General features: G+C 40.9%; 1 protein-coding gene across 1 annotated transcript in view; it reads left to right on the top strand.

Moving 5' to 3' along the window:
• Nucleotides 1-15,297, top strand: part of TDRD3 (tudor domain containing 3) — a 243,208-nt gene that overhangs the window by 226,377 nt on the left and 1,534 nt on the right. The gene's annotated exons all lie outside the window — the stretch shown is intronic.

Below are 15,297 nucleotides of genomic sequence, written 5' to 3'. Positions count from 1 at the left end.
CAGAATCAGGCCCTTTATTTAGGGAGAACTGGAACACTGGTCTATGGTAGATACACAGACATTTTTTTTGCACTTTGAGGTACCATAATTACCATGTTTTTTGAAACGTTCTCACTTAATAATGACAACTGCCCCGCTATGTCCAACTTCTACTTTATTGTAACCTGTAAAACTGCTTGCTTGTTTATTTATATTCTAATGAATTAATAGTATTCAAACACCTACAAAACATCTGTAAAGTCTAGCACAATACATAAATATTTCTACCTGCTTAGATCTCAAACATTTACCTGCACTTTGTGCTTAGTTCTTCATGTCATAAGTTACTCAACAATTCCTGTGATTTTGGTGCTATTATTATATCACAAAGCAAGGCTGTTGATACATGAGAGCCTGGAACTAGCAAATGCATCTGCAGGCTATTATTATTATACTTGATAGTAATTAAAAAAGGTCTTTTGAAGCACAAAATAAAATATTTCAGAACTTGAAAGCATACTACTTATGTAATGTAAGAGAGGGTGAAGAAATATTCTATATTATAAGTGTCACTTGAAGACTATTATTAGTCTATTAGCCATACTATTTAACCTTTTTGTTTTTATGGCATGTGTTCAGTAATCACAGCTTTGTGGATTACACCTTTGTAGAGTTCTTGCTTTGCTTCCTGTGAAGGACTCATTTTTTTTGTCAGCTACAAAAACAAAAAAATTAAATGAAAAGTAACTGATTTATATATTTTCTGTTTTTTATTCAAGATGTTTTTGTCAGAATTATGTTCTTCGTGAAACTCATTTCTTATTCTGAAGCATTGGTAGAAGTGTCCATCAACAGGGTACCAAAGACTTGTGAGACATAAGGCCTACTGTTAAATGAGAATGGAATAAAAGTTGAAAGGGAGCTGTAAGCTAGTACAAGTTAGCACTCAATGGGGGTTCATTTAATTGTTTAAGTCTTATAGTTGTTGATATTATGATGAAGTCATCAGTTCCTTCGATAGCGAGGCACTCTCACTGTTTGGATGCAATAATCCAACAACTCTTTGCAACTGTGCATTTCCACAGCAGATACCAGTATGCACCTAGCTCTTCTTCCAGGTTTTGCTAATCTAACTAAAGTAATTTCTGCCCAATGTCCTATATATAGATGTATTTGGTGTATAATATAGCATCTTGGGTACAACCTAAATATGACTACTCTTCATCTGAGAAACGACCTACATCCACTTCCCATTTTAAGTGGAGGGATAACATATTGACCACATTTAGTCCTTGTAACAAAATGACATGCATTGCAGAAATTAATTTATAAGCCCAAAGAGCGAATAGTCTTTTTTTAGAGGAGCTTCAAACAGGGTAGTAGTCTCACATCCAAACTGTGCTGTCAAAGCACGTCTAAGTTGCAGATATCTATAAAGAGAAAGTTGCTGCTGGCACACCCTTTTAAGTGTTCCTCATCGTATAGCATGGGGCATACTCCACACATACATAGCTTGAGTTATAAGTAGAGCATTATTGCTTTTGTTGTATCCCCTAATGTTTGTAGTGGTGTATGGCCTTTACCCATCTATTGTACAGAGCCCTATACTATCCTGTGATCCCCTCCATCAATTCTCTGAAATATGCCATCTGTGCAGCAAAGTAATGTAGCTTAGTTTTTTTCTGTTGCTTTTAGAAATCGCTGCGCTATATAAGCAGAGAACAGTATACTGTGGTTATATGTATTTTACCTTAATCACATTTATATGATTTAATAAATGTGTTTTATGCATTTACTAGTCTTTTAGGCATCTTTCTTGGTTAGGATACACTAGCGCAGTTATTTCTATGATTTATATGAGGTTGGCATTACCACTATTTTTTACTGCTGCAGGTTTAAACCTATAGTTCCGGTGTGCATATCAGGCGCTTGGTATGAGCCAGAACTCCAGACAATATTGTCATGTTTAAAGTATTTTAGATCTGGTCTCTGCAGGGTACAATATGAAACATGACATATAATTTAGGTAAGTGTCGTAACCCTAACCCTCCCCCTAATCCACCTTTCCCGCGGCTAAACCCCCCCTCGCAGCCTCCCCCTCCCCCGCATCCTAACCCTCCCCCTAGTGCCTAACCCTAAACCTAACCCTGATACTTACCGAAGGGATGCCTGCGTCAGGGTGTTGGCGCAGGGATTTTGACTGGTGTTAGGATTCCGGCTTCGGCATTCTGAGCACCGGCATCCCGACAGTCACGATATGGACTACATCCCTACTAACCTACTCCCCTTGTTGCCTGTGTCTTAACATTGGATTAATGTGGTTATCAAGGTCTGCAATAATATTCAGGTAGGATGTGGCATATAATAGATGCTCAAGTGGTACTAAAGAAAACATTTTCTATACAATTATACCAACACTAGCCTGAACCATTGACAGATGGCAGAATGGATTCATGGCTAATTAAATCTTGTCCCCATCATCCATACGTTGCAGCAGAAAACAAGATTTTTCAGACTACACAATGTTATTCCAGTGTTCAACTGTCCAGTTTTGGTGAGCCTTTGCCCATTGTATCCTCTATTTCCTGTCCTAAACTGACGGAATTAGAATCCAGTGTGATTTTCTGATGCTGTTTTCTGTTGCTGCAAATGTCAAAGTGCTTTGTGTCTAGGGATGCTCTTCTGCATACACCTCTGTTGTAATGCATAATTATGGATACTTATTTGAGTTACTTTTGCCTTCCTGTCAGTCCATTCTCTTCTGACCTCTTATTAAAAAGGCATTTTCAATCCCAGAATCCTGCACCAAAAATCATTCCATGGTCAAACGATATTAAGGTCATTTTTGTTTCCTATTTTGATGTTTTGTGTGAGCGTCACTTGAACCACTCGACCATGCCTGCTTGCGTTTGTGTTGAGTTGATGCCACATGACTGGTTAATAAGATATATTGATTAACTAGCAGATGTATCACCAAGTGTATATATAATTTATATTGACCCTCAGCAAACACCGAAAACAGTATTAATGCAATTCTACCTAAACACATAGATGAGCCATCTTACCAAGGGCGTAGCTACCATAGGTGCAGGGTATGCGGCTGTTACGTGGCCCGGCCATGCCCCTGGGCCTACCTTACCTGCACCAAGATCTCCCCTCATGAGACTCACATGCCTGCTGGGAGGGTTGGGCACATCATACCTCCAAAGAGCCCTGCGCCGAGATGCCTCTCTATGTATCCAGGGAATCGGTATGAAATACCGTCGCCCCATGGCTGGCGGTTTGATTCGCGGCAGCGGCTGGCCGACCACAACAGAGTTCCCGGCAGCGGAAGCCCGACAGCGCTGGAAATCCCGATTGTCGATAGGTAAGTATGTTCTAACCTAACCCCCTAACCCTAACCCTCCTTAGGGGTGCCTAACCCTAACCTCCCCCCAAGTGCCTAACCCGAATTAACCCCTCTGAGTGCCTAACCCCCCCTTCCCCGCTACCTAACCCTAAGTCCCCCCCGGCGGTGCCTAACCCTCCCTCCCCCTAGCCTAACCCTCCTGGAGGGGTGCCTAACCCTAATACCCCCCCAGGTGCCCTAAACCTAACCCTCCCCCCCCACGGCTGTCCGCTTGTGGCGCCCGGCATCCCTTCGATCAGGATGCCGGGCGCCGGTCTCCCGGCGCCGGGAAATGTCAGGCGTCTACATCTAGACGCCCGGCATATCACCCTCGCCGGGATATGACAGTCGGGAAGCCGGCTGCCGGTATTAAGGCAGCCGGCTTCCCGATTGTATACCGTATCCAGCGCTGCCTGAACACTGTTCTTTTAGCCGGCTGGGAGGGGCGATGACGTCCTGCCTCCTCCCAGCATCCCCACGCCCGGCTGTCTCCTCCTACATTCAGCGCCACCCCAGTTATTTTCCCAGTGCCTAGTGAGGTGGGTAGGTGTGTGTGCTAAGTTTGACTGGAGAGGGGGAAGAGGTGCTAGATATGCTCGGTAAGGGACGGGGGCTTCAAATTTGTGCTATGGGGCCCATAAAGTTCTAGCTACTCCCCTGCATTTTACAATACACTTTTCTGAATGGCTACTTGATGTTAGGTTCATCTGTGATCCCACAGATTATTATGGAGATTCCTGTAACCTGATGACATACATTGTGTTTGTCTCATTTTCAGTCGTCTGTACAGATGGTTTAGGATATATTGCGGATTACCGAGGAAAGCACACTCATTCTGCTGCTAGTTAGGGATTTATAATTCCACTTGTATGAATCACAGCATGTTACAAATAAATATTTTGCTTCCAAAATGATTTCTCTTCTCCACACAATTGCACAGAGGTAATGCTGTGTATGTTGATAGTATAACACTTCTCGATCTATATACACATTAAGATATAGATGTGACCTCCTACACCTATCCTTTTTGCTCCATATGGTGCAACTTAGATGCTCCGCCGCAGGTAGCAATTTCTGGTCTTTTGTACTTTTCCCTAAATGTACCACGTTATTTGCATCATAGCCGCATACAAAGTCACTTTTAGTTTAGTAATCATTTAGCATTAGTACTTTTGTCACAAAGAATTGTTACTAATTTGCAGATTAAGCACAATAATATATGGCGTAAAGCATGGCTCATATTGGACCTCGGTCTGTTGCCATGTTACTCAGGTTAGCATGGGAGTCACACACAGCAGCTGCATGCAGAGTCAGCGCCAGTATACACGGTGCTTTTGTTGCATTAGTGTTGCAAATAAAACGAAAACATTTGTGAAAAAGCCTGGCGAGACGCATGGCTCATCTTAGTTGCAAAGTCTGTGGTGCGCCAAATAGAGTTATTTGGTGCCATTTGAGGTTAGGTATCCTTCATAGATTACATTTGCTAAAGTTTAGGACTTGGTGAGCACTAGATGATTTTTAATGTCCTAATCTATAAAATAAAGATTTAATTGGGAACATTTTCTTTTTCATGTGGCTGTATATTTATCCTGCATTAACAAATGAATACAGAAATTTTTTTTTTAATAAACCTGTTTCCAGCTTACTAAAAACTGCTAAAATGTGCTCTATTGATTTCATTGCAATTAGGGGAAATGGATTGAAACTTGGATACTATTTAAATTGTGATTAGAAAGTGTGTCCTTTTTACTGTATCAACTAAAATGAATTAGAAGGTAAAATGATACATGTACTGGAAGTATTAACATTTTCATTGTGTACAAGTAAATTGAGATTTGGTAGTGCTTGCGGTTAGGTATCATTGCTAGTGATGAGCTTTATAGTTTAATTAACAACCCTTATGTAATAATATTTTGTAAGAAGTGCAAGCATTGCGACAAGTAGCCTCTTATATTTAGTTGTTGCTAAAAAAGAAAAAGTCTTATTAAATTAATCTAATCTTAAAAGCTAGTAAGCTAAATACCTACCAATACAAATGTACTGCATATGACCAAATAAATATTAACCAATGTTCTCTCTCTTGTTTTTTTCTTTTGACTGTTTTATATGCACACTTGTATGCATACGTGTGTGTGTATATACTCTAGATATATTTATATACACACGTGTGTGTGTGTGTGTGTGTATATATATATATATATATATATATATATATATATATATATATATATATATACAGTACCAGTCAAAAGTTTGGACACACCTTATCATTCAATGGTTTTTGTTTATTTAAATTATTTTCAACATAGTAGATTAATACTGGAGACATCAAAACTATGAAAGAACACATATGGAATTGTGTTGTAAACAAAAAATTGTTAAACAAATCAAAATATGTTTTATATTTTAGATTCCTCAAAGTAGCCCCCTTTTGCTTGGATGACCGCTTTGCACACTGTTGGCATTCTCTCAATCAGCTTCATGAGGTAGTCTCCTGGAATGGTTTTGAAGTAATAGGTGTGTCTTTTCTACAGTCAATCTGTTGAATTACTTGCCTTCTTAATGTGTTTGAGACCATCAGTTGTGTTGAGCAGAGGTCGGGTTAGTACACAGTGGACACCACTATTTGACTACTGTTGTAATCCATACTATGGCACCAACCAGTCAACTCAGTAAAGAGAAATGACAGTCCATCATTACTTTAAGACACATGAAGGTCAGTCGATACGGAAAATTTCAAGAACTTTGAATGTATCCACAAGTGCAGTTGCAAAAACGATCTAACACTATGATGAAACTGGATCTCATGAGGACCGCCCCAGGAAAGGAAGACCAAGAGTTACCTTTGCTGCAAATGATAAATTCATTAGAGTTACCAGCCTCAGAAACCGCTGCTTAACAACACCTCAGATTAGAGACCACATAAAGTATTCACAGAGTTCAAGTAGCAGACAAATCTCAACATCAACTGTTCAGAGGAGACTGCGTGAATCAGGCCTTCATGGTCGTATTGCTGCGAGGAAGCCACTACTGAGGATGAACAACAAGAAGAAGAGAATTGTTTGGGCCAAGAAAAACAAGGAATGGACATTAGACCAGTGGAAATCTGTACTTTGGTCTGATGTGTCCAAATTTGAGATTTTTGGTTCCAACCGCCATTTCTTGGTGAGACGCAGAGAAAGTGAGCAGATACTTTCTGCATGTGTGGTTCCCACTGTGAAGCATGGAGGAGGAGGTGCGATGGTGTGGGGGTGCTTTGCTGGTGACACTGTTGATGAGTTATTAAAAATTCAAGGCACACTTAACCAGCATGGCTACCACAGCATTCTGCAGTGCCATGCCATCCCATCTGGTTTCCACTTACTGAGACTATCATTTGTTTTTCAACAAGACAATGACCCCAAACACACCTCCAGGCTATGTAAGGGCTACTTGACCAAGAAGGAAAGTGATGGAGTGCTGCGTCAGATGACCTGGCCTCCACAATCACCCGACCTAAACCCAATTGAGCGGGTTTGGGATGAGTTGGACCGCAGAGTGAAGGAAAAGCAGCCAAAAAGTGCTCCTTCAAGACTGTTGGAAAAATATTCCAGGAGACTACCTCATGAAGCTGATTGAGAGAATGCCAAGAGTGTGCAAAGGGGATACAATCGGGAAACCGGCTGACGTGATCCCGACAGCCGGCTTCCCGACTGCTTTATCCCGGCGTGGGTTAGAAGACAGACATCTACATCTAGACGCCTGTCATTTTCCCGACGACGGGAGACAGGCGCCCGGCATCCCGATCGAAGGGATGCCGGGCGCCGCGAGCGGACAGCCGCAGGGGGGGAGGGTTAGATTTAGCGCACCCGGGGGGGACTTAGGGTTAGGCAGCCCCCCCCCGGGAGGGTTAGGGTCAGGCTAGGGGGAGGGAGGGTTAGGGTTAGGCCATGCGGCCGGAGGTATTTCATACCGATTCTGTGCAAAGCTGTCATCAAAGCAAAAGGGGGCTACTTTGAGGAATCTAAAATACAAAACATATTTTGATTTGTTTAACACTTTTTTGTTTATAACATAATCCCATGTGTACTTTCATAGTTTTGATGTCTTCAGTATTAATCTACTATGTGGAAAATAATTTAAATAAAGAAAAACCATTGAATGAGAAGGTTTGTCCAAACTTTTGCTTGGTACCGTGTGTGTGTATGTGTGTATATATATATATATATATATATATATATATATATATATATATTATATTTTATTTCTTTGAGCCGGCACTTAATGCTGTAACAATGCAACAGCGTCCGGTGCCCTCCTATTACCTCCCTGGGCAGGTGGATAACAACAACTAGCACAAACAGGCGGCACTCCAGACGACTTGAATAAGTAAATACACAAGAATCTGCAAATATATGAATCAACGTTTCAATGTATAAGCATTTTCATGAGGATACAAACATGAAATGTAACAGTCTTACCTAAATAGGTCAGTCACCAGTGAACAAACGCCGGGATCCTGCCGAAAAGCATGGGTCCTCTGACGTCAGAAAAGTGTCATCCCACCACAAAGTTTAAAAGTACGTAAGCCTATGAAATACAAAATGGGAAAATTCGGTAATGGAAAACATGATGCAGACACAACCACAATGGCACTGCACTTGTAACAATCTTGTCCCAATAAAATGGAACTATAACAATTATGAGACCAACAGGTATACAAGTACATGATATCTACTCAAAAAAACAAATTAATTTACAGTAGAGAAAGCTCTGTTTGATGGCATATTTGACTCTTCCTTATAAAACTGATTATCCAAAAAGATCAGTATCTATATATAGCTATAGATGGTGACTATATTGTTAGATTGATGCAGATAATATGTGTGACAATTACAAATAGCATTGTATGCCCAATTGCTCAATTACCCCTTTTGGGGCCAATGTTTGCAATTTATATATCCGCCAAGCATCAAGTTGTAGAAGCCGGTTGGATCTGTTTCTATATTTCAAGGAGGCCAAACTATATTTGGCCTCTAAAAAGCGTTTTGCCACCGGTTGTTCAGCGTGGCCTTTTTCAAGGGCTAAACGAATAGAGCTCCTATATAGAGCCATGCGCTCTTTGAACATTCTGTCCGTTTTTCCTATGTAACATTTGCTACAGACAAATGAACATATACACTACATATTTTGTGGTGCATGTAACAGTATTTGATGCTAAATTTTTTACCCGTTCGTGGATGAAAAAAGCTGTCTCCACTGACCATATATATATTTACGTCATACAATTGGCGCACTTAACGCAGCCCGGTTTTAAGGGTCTCAAGTTATGTTTCATAATCCCCTTGTTTTTGGGGGTGATATCTGACTTCACTAGCCAGTCTTTGAGGTTTCTCCCTCGAGTGTGACAGAGCATAATGATTTGTTGGTCAAGTGTTGGTAATTCGTTGTCTGTTGCGACTGTGGGCCAATATTTGCGAACTTGCTGTTTCACAATGGAATTGCCTGAAGAGAAATTGGTGACCAAAGGGATGCGTCCCCTTTTTTGAGATCTTTTTGTGCTAGACAGTAGGTTCGCTCTACCTTGTCTTAGAACTTTATAATTTTATTTTTAAAAGAGTTCGGTGATCATAATGTCTGCATGAATTTAATTATCATGTGATCTATTTGTTCTGCAGCCTTCTCTAGATCACTGTTAATGTGACAGCAGCGTATGAATTGGGAGTATGGAAGGCTATGTTTTAAGCTAGGTGGATGAAAACTATTTTTATGCAGAATGTTGTTCCGGTCCGTTATCTTGGAGTACACCGTAGTGGTTAGCCGCGGGCTGGACTTTACAATCAAAACATCCAAGTAATGTATAGAATTAGTTTTAATGTCATCAGTAAATTTGACTGGATGTTGTATGCTGTTACGAGATTCTAGAACATCTACCAAACTTTCTTTAGGTCCTGACCAAAGGATAAACAGGTCATCTATATACCTGAGAAATAACAATATATGTTTAGAGATATTACTGTCTTAAAAAAAAGAAATAATTTTCTACCGTAAACATATAGCTGTTTGCCTGGGATAGGACCACAGCTGAGCCCATAGTGCATCCTGCGAGTTGGAGAAAAAATTCACCGTTAAAGTAAAAATAATTTTTTGACAGTTAATTCAAGAAGAGAAATAAATAGATTTAAGTCCAGTGTGTGCTGGGTTGTTCATTAATAGTAATCAAACAGCCGCTAGTCCTACCTGGTGAGGGATACAGGTGTACATGTTTTTTTTACATCTACGGTACATAGAAGTGACTATTTCGATAATGTGGGCAAAGAATCTGATATTTTGAGGAAAGAAGTCCTGTCCTTCAAATACGTCTTCTCCTGTTGCACACATTGTTGTAAAAAAATGGTCAAGAAAAATCGCAACGGGTTGGTATAGCAAACCCCAGGCAGAAATAAACAGTCTGCCCGGGGGTTTGACCAATGATTTGTGCACTTTAGGCACTGTGCATAGGAGTGGAGTTATCGGAAAATTTGTTGTTAAGGAAGACTTAATATCCATGGAAATCAACCCATCAGTCCATGCTTGGGATAAGAGAGAATCCAATTATTTTTTGAATGATGGAGTAGAGTCTAACTGTAACTTTAAATAGGTGTTACTATCCGATAATTGGTTGTTAATTTCTTGACTATAGTCGCTAGTGTCTTGAATAGTGATTGAACCCGCCCTTATCAGATGGACGAATTATGTCATCGTAGTTGCTGAGATTTTTTTAATGCTTGTCGTTTGCCTTTGGATAAGTTAGAATACATCGCAGGTTGTTTTTTCACTGTAGACTGGACAGAATCGAGTAAGTCTTGAAAATACTTTGATTGCATGGTTAGAGGTAGTTACATCAAACCTGGACCCTGCTTGTATAACACGTCATTTCTCAGGGATCTCATTAGATGTGCTTGTAGATGGCTTAGTTAGAATTTTATAAACAAATTCTTTAAGTCGAAGAGTTCTGTTCAACATAAAAGATTATACTTGCCACTTGAAGGAATCAAAGTGAACCGCCGGAATAAAAGATAAACCACGATTAAGGACTTTGAGTTTATCTGAGTTCAAAACTCTCTTGGATAGATTAAACACTAGGTTTGTCTCTGCAGAGGTGGTCTCCTGTTGCTGCCTCTGGTTCTGCCTCGCTCTACGCGTGAAAGATCATTATCCTGATGTCGTAGCTCTTGTAGCCTTCCCTAAAGGGAAATTTCTTGATGTCATAGAGGTTGTTGTAGATTTGCGATCACTAGCTGAAAAATCAGTTTGTGAGACGAATTGATGCATGTATGAATGTGTGTGCATATACACACATATATATATATATATATATATATATATATATGTATATGTATATATGTATACATACACGTGTGACTCGGTAGTGCAGAGCATCTTTTCTTGCGACTTTTTATCTTCAAATGCGTCTTTTTCAACAGCGATGGGAATAGTTAGCACAATCAACTTCTCCTGATTAAAATTATATGCAGCATGCCTATGTTCTGTGTGCGACTGCGTGTGTATTTGCATGCAAAACACTACGTTACAGTATTGCAGCCGCATTTCGCATGCAGATACACCTGCAGTCGCACACAGAATTTAGGCATTCTGCATATTTTAATAAGGAGAAGTTGCTGGTGCTACCTATTGACATTGTGCGAATAAGACGTATTTGAAGGTAAAAAGTCGCACAAAAAGACGATTGGCGCTACTGAGTTGCGCCACTAGTAGAAGGGCGCAAGGAGGCTAGATGTATGAGGACACATCTGTGTGTATGTGTGTGTATGTGTGTGTATGTATATATATATATATATATATATTTTTTTTTTTTTTATCTATATATACAGTACCTTGCAAAAGTTTTCATATCCCTTTGCATTTTTCATGTTTTGTTGCCTCATAACCTGGAATTAAAATGGATTGTTTGAAGGTGTGCATCATTTCATTCACAGAACATGCCTACAACTGTGAAGTTGTGTTTTATTTTATATTGTGAATCAAACAACATTTAGAACAACATAACAGAAAACTTTAGCGTGCATAACTATTCACCCCCCTAAAGTCAGTACTTTGTCGAGCCACCTTTTGCGGCAATTACAGCAGCAAGTCGCTTTGGATAAGTCTCTATCAGCTTGCCACATCTTGCCCCTGGGATTTTTGCCCATTCCTCAAGGCAAAACTGCTCCAGCTCCTTCATGTTAGATGGTTTCCGCTTGTGAACAGCAATATTCAAGTCTGACCACAGATTCTCAATTGGATTGAGATCTGGGCTTTGACTAGGCCATTCCAACACATTTAAATGTTTCCCCTTAAACCACTCGTGTGTTGCTTTAGCAGTATGCTTCGGATCATTGTCCTGCTGGAAGGTGAACCTCCGTCCCAGTCTCAAATCACAGGCAGACTGAAACAGGTTTTGCTCAAGAATATCCCTGTATTTAGCACCATCCATCTTTCCCTCGACTCAAATTAGTTTCCCAGTCTCTGCTGCTGAAAAACATCCCCACAGCATGATGCTGCCACCACCATGTTTCACTGTTGGGATGGTGTTCTCGGGGTGATGGGATGTGTTGAGTTTGCGCCAGACATAGCGTTTTCCTTGGTGGCCGAAAAGTTCAAATTTAGTCTCATCTGACCAGAGCACCTTCCTCCATGCATTTGGGGAGTGGCTTCTTTTCTGGCCACTCTTCCATAAAGTCCTGCTCTATGGAGTGTACGGCTTATTGTGGTCACATGCACAGATACACCAGTCTCTGCTGTGGAACTCTGCAGCTCATTCAGGGTTACCTTTGGTCTCTGTGCTGCCTCTCTGATGCCCTCCTTGCCCGCTCTGTGAGTTTTGGTGGGCGGCCCTCTCTTGGCAGGTTTGTTGTGGTACCATGTTCTTTCCATTTGATGGTGATGATGGATTTGATGGTGCTCTGGGGGATCATCAAAGATTTGGATATTTTATTATAACCCAACCCAGAATTGTACTTCTCAACAACTTTGTCCCTGACTTGTTTGGTGAGCTCCTTGGTCTTCATGATGTGATGCCTCTTGCTTAGTGGTGTTGCAGCCTCTGGGGCCTTTCAGAAAAGGTGTGTTTATACTGACAGATCATGTGACACTTAGATTTCATACAGGTGGACTTCATTTCACTAATTATGTGACTTCTGAAAGTAATTGGTTGCACCAGAACTTTTGAGGGGCTTCATAGCAAAGGGGGTGATTACATATGTACACGCCAATTTTCAGAATTTTATTTATAAAGATTATTTTTTAGATATATTTTTCTCATTTCACTTCACCAAATTAGACTATTTTGTGCAGATCCATCACATAAAATTCAGATTAAAAAATAAATAAAAATTACAGGTTGTAATGTAACAAAAAAGGTACAAAGCCATGGGGGCTGAATGATTTTGCAAGGCACTGTGTATATATGTATATATGTGTGTGTGTGTGTGTGTGTATATATATATATATATATTTAGAATGTAAGCTCCTACGAGCAGAGCCCTCTACCCTCTTGCGCTTCTACCTACTGTAGTTTCATCTACTTCTTACTCACCACTAGGGCACCTAACACTTGGTTGCTTATGCTCTGTTGCTTATCTGGGTGTTATGGTCGCTTATGTAGCAATATATATTATCCATTCCTGGACCTGTCTTGTAAGTCACTTGTCTACAATTTGTTTGTGTACTTTGTAAAGCGCTGCGGAACACTTCTGGCGCCATATAAATAAATGATAATTATATATATGCAATAACGCCGGCACTCCACTGTACAAAAAGTAATGGCCCAGGTGCCCTCTGATGGTAAAAAAAACAAAAAGTATATATGGAAAATTCTTGATAAAAGTCGAGTAAGACTGAAACGTTGAACATAGACCAACTGGAGTCGTGAGTCAAGTCCCGTGAGTGCCACTGTATTTTCCATATATATATATATGTATATATATATATATATCAAAATAACGCTGGCACTCCACAGGTTAAACAAAATACATATGCCTGGGGGCCCTCTGATGGTCCAAACAGGCCAAAATGTACTTATGAAAAAACAGCGGCACTCACAGGACTTGTAATGAAGACTCCAGACTCCCAAGTTCAACGTTTCAGTCTAACGACTTTTATCAAGAACCATCATAAGATCATAAGACCTTCTTACATTGGTCTAAGATCCAGTTGCGACGCTACGCAGCAGGGTTTAACGCATTGTATGTCACGACATATTACTCCCATCAACATCAGTCCTTCGGTTGGTTCTTACAAAACAGGACAGCCTGTGTTACACCATGCTGGCCATTTTTTATTTTTTTGGGGGGAGGGGTTCCTTCCTTGGAACACTGTCACTACGTACTCCCCACAGCTGACTCCGAGCTCCCCATAAGCCTTGCTGTTTCTGAAATACTCTGCCTCCGTTGTCTGTCCATAACAATTTGGCCCTTATCAAAGTCACACAGGTCTTTACAACTGCCCATTTCTTCTGATTTTCAACACGTTGACTATGGGCCTGATTCAGATTTGAAAATAGAGTAAGAAAGAGCAAGTGACTGCATATTGGTCAAAACCATGCTGTTGGGGCAGATTTAAAATGTTCAGAGAGATTTAGATTGGGGACAGGTGTATCCAAATTGATATCTAAATTGCAGTGTAAAAGTAAAGCTGTGCAGCATTTGTGGTCTACATGCAAAAGCAGCCAGTATTTACCCTGCATGCAAAAAAAGTATGTATTTGCACCCCTTTAATTGCAACATGGTTTGTCCAAGTACACAGTTATTTGTTATTTCTTACTCTATTCCCAACTCTGAATCAGTCCCTGTATGTACTCAATGTTGTCTTACCATCTAATGTATTCCTGACCTTGACATGCACCATTATTACGAGATTGTAAATGTCATTCCCTTCATATGGGAGTGGTCATAATGTTTTGGCTCATGGGTGTATAAAATATAATTTAATTGCAGTGTACCATTGAGCTGAATAATCAAGAAGTGAATTTGGTTGGTTACTTAACTAAATATGCCCTACTCCCCAAGGTGCCATGCTAATAAGTAGGCACTTATCAAACCAAGCAGAGCTAAAGCTTAGTAGACTTTCTCCCCAGGATGTGGTCAATATCCCGACAGGCAGGATGCTGGCGGTTAGAGTGCCGGTGCCGTAATCCCAACACCTGTCAGAATCCTGGCGCTGGCATACCGACGGTACTGGGGTTAGGCACTAAGGAGTGAAGGTTAGTTTTAGGGTACAGGGAGGGGGAGGTTAGGTTTAGGCACTAAGGAGGGAGGGTTATGGGGGTTGGGTGTGAGATGCCGTCAGTCGGGGTACCGCTGGTGAGAATACCGACAGCAGCATCCCGACTGCGGTAGGCAAGTATAGTACATCTAACCGTAAGCCTCCGTCCCCAGAACATAAACCTAGCCTCCCCCCCAGTGCCTAAACCTAACCTCCCCCGTACCCACTCTCCCTTCCTGGTGCCTAAACCTAACCTCCCCCCTAGTGCCTCAACCTAACCTCTCCCTCCCTGAACCCTAAACCTAACTCTCCCCCTAGCAAAAAAGCTGATTTCGCATCAGGTTTAGGGACCCCGGGGCGGGTTAGGGTTAGGCACTAAAGGGGAAAGTTAGGTTTAGGCACTAACCGGGAGGGTTAGGGTACAGTAAAGGAGGGTTAGGGGGTGAATGTCCTATCACACCTAGTGTTTATATTCCATATGGTGCGAGACGCCTGGCACAACTGAGCGATCCAAGAGGACTATTGTACTGTAGTTTAAATTTTACATCTAGTTTCGCATTACAGATGCAGCAGAACACTGCTGTAGATGCTGGGCTGCGACTTTGTATGAGTTTAAAACAAATTCGTTTGTGTATAAAGTAACATATGAAGCACAACGGAATTGGGCTTTAGAAAAAGCCACAGACGCTATATCGGAGCTCTTCTTA

Source organism: Taudactylus pleione, unplaced genomic scaffold, assembly GCF_031769625.1.
Source record: "Taudactylus pleione unplaced genomic scaffold, aTauple2 ptg000005l, whole genome shotgun sequence".
NCBI lineage: Eukaryota > Metazoa > Chordata > Amphibia > Anura > Myobatrachidae > Taudactylus > Taudactylus pleione.
This window is presented reverse-complemented; position numbering and strand designations above follow the sequence as displayed.